Here is a 7,500-nt window from a genome sequence, read left to right as displayed (position 1 = left end):
AGATTGGAGAGGGCGTTCACTGCACCTCATTAACCACCATTTCACCCCATGCCAACCGCACTCGTGGGAGGGGTAAGGATCGGAACGAATCCCTTTCACGCTATCGCCAACGTAACTATATGAGAAATTCGCTAGTAAACAGCGACATCAATCAGACAATTCTTGACAGTGGCGCACGGGATTCGAACCCGCTGCATCTGGAGCCAAACTTCCAAGACACCCGCCTTATATATATATATATATATATATTTGAGGAAAGAGAGGAAACGGAAACTCGAGAAGAGCTTTTGAGTTTTATTACCGACGTTTCGACACTTTCGTCTTTTTCAAGGTATTACATCAAGTGGATAGACACACAGCTATATATATTCCGCGCGAATTATTGACTCCTCCCTCTTTTTCTTCTCTTCCAATCGTTGATGGCTAGTGTTGCAGCTGGGCGAGACCATGTAATGAATCCTCCTCTGTTGTTATTTGAATTATTTTTACTAATTTCTGCAGCTTCTATAACTTTTCTCATTTTCTTGTCGAGACCTTGGTGTAATACTTCTGTGTTTATCCAATTTGGCAAGTGTCCTGTTTTGTCTATGTGTGTCACAAGTGAGTTGCTGGTTCTGTGTGCTCTAATGTCGCTTTTGTGTTGTTGTGTCCGCTTTGTGATTCCTTGTCCAGTCTCTCCATAGTATGACGTTTCACATCCGTTACATGGGATTTTGTATACTATGCTATTTTCATTTCTAAATTTTGTTGTTTTATATGTTATTATCTTTCCTATCTTTTGTCCAGTGTTTGTAATAGCATAGTATACAAAATCCCATGTAACGGATGTGAAACGTCATACTACGGAGAGACTGGACAAGGAATCACAAAGCGGACACAACAACACAAAAGCGACATTAGAGCACACAGAACCAGCAACTCACTTGTGACACACATAGACAAAACAGGACACTTGCCAAATTGGATAAACACAAGTATTACACCAAGGTCTCGACAAGAAAATGAGAAAAGTTATAGAAGCTGCAGAAATTAGTAAAAATAATTCAAATAACAACAGAGGAGGATTCATTACATGGTCTCGCCCAGCTGCAACACTAGCCATCAACGATTGGAAGAGAAGAAAAAGAGGGAGGAGTCAATAATTCGCGCGGAATATATATAGCTGTGTGTCTATCCACTTGATGTAATACCTTGAAAAAGACGAAAGTGTCGAAACGTCGGTAATAAAACTCAAAAGCTCTTCTCGAGTTTCCGTTTCCTCTCTTTCCTCAAATTTGTCACGATGAATAATCATCATATATATATATATATATATATATATATATATACATATATATATATATATATATATATATGTATATACATTTATATATAGATATAATCGAAACATACAGTTTTCCCGTACTTCTGATATTATTTCTCCGATAGTGGGTTTGAAATGTACATATATATATATATATATATATATATATATATATATATATATATATATATATATATGTATGTATGTATTTATGTACATATATATGTATATGTGTGTGTATATATATATATAAATATATATATACATGTATATATGCATACATATATCTATATATATACTATATATATGTAAACATATATGAATAATGTATATATATATATATATAATATATATATATATATATATATATATATGTTTTTGTGTTTGTGTGTTTGTGTGTTTGTGATTGTGTTTGTTTGTGTGTGCGTTTGCGTGTGTGTGTTTGTGTGTGTGTGTGTGCGTGTGTGTGTGTGAGAGAGAGAGAGAGAGAGAGAGAGAGAGAGAGAGAGAGAGAGAGAGAGAGAAATTCACTAGTTGATAGCGACATCAATCACATAATTTTTATGATCGTCGCGCACAGGACTCGAACCTACTGCTCTGAGGCCAAGAGGCTACCAAGACGGTGCTCGGCTACAAGAGACCTCCTGTAGTTGAGCGCGTTACGGCACCGTCTCGGTAGCCTTTTGGCCTCAGAGTGGTAGGTTCGAGTTCTGTGCGCGACGGCAATAAAAATTATCTGGTGTGTATATATATATATATATATTATATATATATATATATTATATACATATATATATATATATATATATATATATATATATATATATATATATTACAAAGTACACCGAATGGTTCCAAGTACATACATTTTCATCTTATCAACAACATTAACTTTTTCCACTTTAATTCCTTACAAACACGTGTGATCGAGACTAACAAGGAACTCGATGGAAGCATATTCGGAAACTGATCTAAACAATTGCGCTATCAAAAGGGGCTGGGCTGAATATAGAATTCGTGTATATCTATGTAACTCGAGCATTCATATATATATTCCTCACGATATCGCAGTTGGTTAAGTCATTGACCCTGTGTTACATATCCGCTAAGTTCAGGTACTAGCCCGACAACGTATGAGTCTCCAAATATGCTTCCATTGAGTTCTTTGTTAGTCACGATCATGTTTGCAAAGAACTAAATTGCAAAAAGTTAATATGGTTGATAAGATCAAAACCTATAATCTAGGGACCATTCAGTCTATCTTGTCATACTATTAAACATGTGTACATACCACCAATTGCGCTATCATAGAAGGGGTGGGTAGAGTAGAAAAATCGTGTATATGATTGTAACACGAGTGTGTATATATATATATATATATATATATATGTATATATATATATACATATATATATATGTATATATATATATATATATATATATATATATATATGAGATATTGTGTTAAACCTATATTCCTCTTGACAATGTAATTGCTTAAGCCACTCTCCATTTCTTCCATATTGGCTAGGTTCTACTCATCTCCCGACAGCGAATCTGTTTCCAAATATAGATTCATCGACATATTTGTTTGTCTCAATTATATTTGCAAGGAATTAATATGGAAAAACTTCATGTTATTAAAATATATATATATATATATATATTTATGTATATATATATATATGTATATATACGTATATGTATATTATATATATATATGTATATATATATACATATATATATATATATATATATATATATATATATATATTTACTGACGTTTCGCTCTTAACAGAGCTTCTTCAGAGTGTACATGCATGGTCAGAAAATCAACAATTTCTACCTCGCATTTTTCCGCATTCCTTCCTTAACCAACCCCATCCCTCCCTCTCGTACCCATCAACTCCCGTAGGACCATCCAGCCGGACGTTTTGGACTGCTTAATAAGACCATCCCGATGGTTACAGCAGGGCTGGGATGTTATGAAAGCTGCCTCGACTATTTTTTTTTTCTTGTCTAACCTTTGCTGTAATATTTCCACTCCGTCCCAGTTGGGCAAATGTCCATATTTGTCCGCATGAACCACCAAGGCGTTTGACGTTCGGTGGGCTCTCAGGTCACTCTTGTGCTCATATGTCCGCTTGCGTAGGCCCCTTCCTGTCTCTCCGAAGTAGTTCAGGTCATTCCCACCACATGGGATCTTGTAAACCATGCTGTTGTTATTGTGTTCTCTTCTAACCTTACTTCTCATATTTCACCTATCTTCGTACTGGATGAACTGGTAATCTTCAGCTCTGCTCTGCGGAGTAAATGTCCCAACTCTTCTGTGTACTTGGAGTTGGGAACTACAATAAAACCACCTTCCTTAGTCTCCTTTACCTCATCCTTTTTCTTTTTCATTGTTTTAAGCGCTATTTTACTTAAACTATGGAGTAACCCAACTGGGACGGAGTGGAAATATTACAACAAGGGTTAGACAAGATTAAAAAAAAAAAAAAAATAGTCGAGGTAGATTTCATAACTTCCCAGCCCTGCTGTAACTATCGGGAGGGTTTTATCAAGCTGTCCAAAACGTCAGGCTGGATGGTCCTACGGGAGTTGATGGGTACGAGAGGGAGGGATGGGGTGGGTTAAGGAAGGAACGCGGAATGATGCGAGGTATAAATTGTTGATTTGCCAACTTAGACTTCGAAGAGGTCAGACGTCGCTCTCCACTCCAGCTTTCTCAACAAGCGCCCAGCAATCTTCGCCGGCCGGTGGCGGCAAAGAGACTATTCTCCTTTGCTGCTGCCGGTCTGGCACAAAGCTGACCTCTTCGTTGACGTTGGCAGACGGATTTACACCAAACACAAATACACACATTTCCCAAGTCACGAAAAAGCTCATTTTGGCAATAGCCCTCTTTTATACACTACTATCTTTTCATTTTCTTACAGGCATTCTTCCCCTCCCACAAAAGCTAAACCCGCGCGAGCGGGTGGTCTTACCCAGTTAGTCCACTAGTCCACACTCTGAAGAAACTCTGTTAAGAGCGAAACGTCAGTAAATAAAACTTCAACGATTCTCGGTGTTCATCTCACCACCCTACCACTCCTTTTGTCGTCCATTCTTCAATATATATATATATATATATATGTATATATATATATATATATATATATATATATGCACACACACACACACACACACACACACACACACACACATATATATGTATATATATTACATATATATATATGTATGTATATATATGTACATATATATATATATATATATATATATATATATATTGAAATATTGGTTATTTTTATTCAAATTTAGTGCGTGCGGAAATTGATTATTCACAACTCCTAGGTTTTTGCTGATAAACCCCTATAACCATACATATTCTGAAGATAAATAAACGAGATACATTTCTTCGCCTTTTAGCTATAGACATTTATAATCAATCCACACACACACACACACACACACACACACACACACACACACACACACACACACACACACACACACACACACACACACACACACACACAAACACACACATGCACACACACACACACACACACACACACACATACACACACACACACAAACACACACAAACACACACACACATGCACATACACACGCACGTAAAAGAATGAGTACATATGATACTTATGTATCATATGATACTTGTGTATGCACGTATTTTCAAACTAGGGTTTCCCAACCTTCGGGGGGGGGGATGTTTAAAGCTATATTTGATTTAAGAAAGATATTTTGGTTAGGGTTAAGGGTTAAAGTTAGATTAGGTTAGGTTAGTGTTATATATATATATATATATATATATATATATATATATATATATATATATATATATATACACATATACCAAACGACTTTTTCTTCCTTACAGGGGGGGTAGCCAAAAAGAAAAAGGCATAGAAACATCTCCCGCTCATTCCACTCCCAACATATTCCACTCCCCTCCACCCTCCTCCCACCCTCTTATCTTGGCACCTCCTCGATGACGGGTCATCCCTGCATTCTTTCCACTGCCCTGGGTCAGAAGCAGTGTCGCAAGACACAGCTCATCAACAGCAAGGCCGCTTCATAAATTCGGCGACCCTCCTCTTCGTAACCTCATGTAGAAAAAGGGGAAGACGGGGAGAATTCCCTTTGGGCTGCGTCAAATTTTTTCTCATACATACTTCCTCGCCCCCCATCCCCACTCACTCCCCCTCATGCATCACAGCATCATCCATACAAAACCATTATCCATTCACCCCTATCTTCTGTCCTCTCTCGTTCTTCCTCAACAGACATTCCTCTCTTTTCCAGTGCCCCTTTCACCCCATCCATCCATTTCATCCTAGGACGCCCCCTCATATTCACTCCTTCTACCTCTGCCTTCCACACCTCTTTTATTAATTTTCCTTCACTCATTCTTTTCATGTGTCAAACCATCCTAATACTCTTTCATCAACCCTATCTCCCAGCTCCCTTTCCACCCCTGTTCTCCTCCTCACCCCCTCATTTCTTACTCTATTTAGCCTAGTAACCCCCATCATACTTCTCAGACATTTCATCTCAAACACATTCAAACTCTTTCTCTCTTCCCCTCTTAAGTTCCATGTTTCTGCCCCGTACAGTGCTGTTGGCACAATCACTCCTTCATATAACCTCCTCTTAGCATCCATTCTAAGATGTTTATTTCTCATTACACTTTTTAATCCACCAAGGCATTTACTTGCTTCTCTCAATCAAAATTCTACCTCCACCCCCACTCCTCCCTTTCCTGCCACATTCGCACCCAAGTATCTAAAACTATCCACTTCCTCCAGTCTCTCACTCTTAATGCTCACTTCCAGCCTGCTGTCACTCTCTCCCCTTGTACATTTCATCACCTTACTTTTGCCTACATTTATCTTCAGCTATCTTCTTTCACACCTTCTCAAACTCTGTCACTAACTTCCTCAATCCCTCCTCTGATCCTGCTACAAGAGCAGTGTCGTCAGCAAAGAACAACTCGCTTATTTCCCACTTTTCTCCATTTTCTTTAACCATCTCCAACCCCTCACCCACTACCCTTCCATTCACCTTTCGCACCATCCCATCCATGTACAGATTGAACAGCCAGGGCGACATAACACATCCCTGACGAAGTCCCACCTTTACCTCAAACCATACACTTTCTCCATTTCTAATCCTAACACAAACACTACTACTCTCGTAAAAACTTTTGACTGCTCTCAACAGCTTTCCTCCTATCCTATATATCTGCAGTACCTCCCACAGTGCCTTCCTGTCTATCCTGTCATAAACCTTTTCCACACTGTTCCTCACCATTTACTACCTCTGTTCCTCTCCTAATCCTCTCAGTCAAGACCCTCCCATAAGCCTTCCCAATTACACTCAACAAGCTGCTCCCTCTGAAACTACTACACTCACACTTGTCTCCCTTTCCCTTGTAAAGCGGAACTATACAGGCACTCTTCCAGTCCTCTGGCACTCTACCCTCTCTTAAGCAAACATTAAATAACCTCACTAGCCAGTCCACCATAACTGTACCTCTTTTCTTCAGACATTCTGCATGGCATCCATCCAGACCAGGTACCTTACCTGCTCTCATCATCTTAACAGCTGCTTTCACTTCATCTTTCTCTATTTCTCCTCCATTTTCCTCACTCATCACTCTCATTTTCTTTGCGCTTCCCACCGCAACTACCTTTCCCTCCCGATCCTCCTTCACATTTAGCAACTCCCTAAAATACTCTACCCACCTTCCTCTCACTGCCTTCTCTTCCATTATCATCTCTCCATCTGCACCTTTTACCCCCTCCTCTCTACTTGATTCGCCTCCTCTTCCTGTTTTACTTTCTTTCCAAAACATCTATTTATTACTTTCAAAAATTTCTGTCATACTCTTACCCCTTTTCACATCTGGTCTCCTCTTTGCTTCCTTTATCTTATGCTTAACTTCCCTTATCTTTACTTTGTACCTCTCATACGATTCCCTCTTCCTAATTTGCAGCCAATCTATGAATGCCTGCTTCTTCTCTTCTACAACCTTCTTTGCTTCCTCATCTCTTCCTTCTATTTCCTCCAATCCTCCTTGTTCCATACAGCATCTTTGCACACCTTATGACTCCCTCTTTGAACCATCCCCATTCTCCCTCCACTCCTAGTTCTACTCTATCCTTCAC

The 7,500-nt window shown here is 38.8% G+C and overlaps 1 protein-coding gene across 1 annotated transcript in view; it reads right to left on the bottom strand.

Moving 5' to 3' along the window:
• LOC143028854 (uncharacterized) overlaps positions 1–7,500 on the bottom strand; it is a 30,264-nt gene that overhangs the window by 19,385 nt on the left and 3,379 nt on the right. The gene's annotated exons all lie outside the window — the stretch shown is intronic.

This window comes from Oratosquilla oratoria, chromosome 1 (genome assembly GCF_046742065.1).
Source record: "Oratosquilla oratoria isolate Oo_2021 chromosome 1, ASM4674206v1, whole genome shotgun sequence".
NCBI classification, from domain to species: domain Eukaryota; kingdom Metazoa; phylum Arthropoda; class Malacostraca; order Stomatopoda; family Squillidae; genus Oratosquilla; species Oratosquilla oratoria.
Note: the sequence above shows the minus strand (reverse complement) of the source record. Positions and strands in the feature narration are given on the sequence as shown.